Here is a 1,290-nt window from a genome sequence, read left to right on the forward strand (position 1 = left end):
TCCTGTTCTTCAATGCTTTCCACGATTTTTAACGATATCTAGAAATAAGCGTTGGAAGATATTCACTATTTTTCATTGAAAAACAATTTTTTGTATTAAAAAGAGATTTGTGATGGTTATATGCCTATAGAGGTTTTTCACTAAAAAATCATAATCATACTTCTGAACATGGAAAACTATCACAGCCGTTCCTTTTTTACAATTCAATGAAATAAATTTCGAGCATGTGAACTGTTCATTTGAATTTTTTTTCAGTGTCGCATGCTGTCCATTACCATTTTAACTTCATTCATCCTGGCTACTCTCCTCATCACAAGTTCGGTTCAAGAATGGCCCAGACGTAGATGTGGTGATGAATTGACCAAATTTTGGAACGATGTTTGCATTCCATATCTGTTATATGGTAATAAAGGTTTATTCATTATTAATTAGATTTTTGTTGTGTACTAGGAACTGTATGTTTTCTATCAAATGCAACACTATGAAAAATTTAAGAAAATAATCGTACCCACTTTCGATCAACTTTGATTTACTATTATTCATATTTATGAAAGCATGCATCTAAAAAATAATCGTACCCACTTTCGATCAACTTTGATTTACTTTTATTCATATTTATGAAAGCATGCATCTAGACTATGCAAAACTTGGAATTTTGTTAATCATATTGGAATAACGAAAAAATGTTGTATTGAAGAAATATTCTAGTGGAGAAAAATAATCATAAAGTCCTAAATTCCCCAAGGCGTAGTAAATTTAAAAAAAAACTACATGGGGAATGAATAAAATTCATCTGCATCCATCCAATCGCCTTGATGAATCTTTCGTGACAGTTGTATAACAACTCATATAAATTTTTTTCAATAGATCAATTGCCACAATTCCACAAGAGGACAGACAACAAAAACATTACAGGGGAGTGCTGTGAAAGTCCATTTGGTTGCAATTCTCATTCCATGCTAAAATATTGTACTGATGAAGCGCCTCCAAATGAGAACGACTCCATTTGAATATAATGGTTTTGCTCAGGAAATTAAATGGATTTCTTACTAGTTAATTAATAGAATGATAGCAACAAGTTACTGTTGTTTCATTTTGTGAGAGAAAATTGTAAATATATCAAAAAATATATATGATTATATGATATTATAAAGGAATTCAATTCCTGGTTTGATTAATGTTGAGAAAAAAAAATTTCAATACCATTCTCCAGAATGAAGAGTTACAATATTCAAGTCACCTTAAAAAAAATTAATCCTTGTCTTTCGATTTCTTAACAATTGAAATCCT

The 1,290-nt window shown here is 30.1% G+C and overlaps 1 long non-coding RNA gene across 1 annotated transcript; it reads left to right on the top strand.

The window, feature by feature from the left end:
• Window positions 1-260: 260 nt before the first annotated feature.
• LOC123684845 lies at window positions 261-1,078 on the top strand. Its single transcript, XR_006748199.1, has 2 exons — window positions 261-403; window positions 868-1,078. It is a non-coding gene; the product is annotated as an uncharacterized LOC123684845 (long non-coding RNA).
• The last annotated feature ends 212 nt before the right edge of the window (window positions 1,079-1,290 follow it).

This window comes from Harmonia axyridis, chromosome 7, assembly GCF_914767665.1.
Source record: "Harmonia axyridis chromosome 7, icHarAxyr1.1, whole genome shotgun sequence".
Taxonomy (NCBI): Eukaryota; Metazoa; Arthropoda; class Insecta; order Coleoptera; family Coccinellidae; genus Harmonia; species Harmonia axyridis.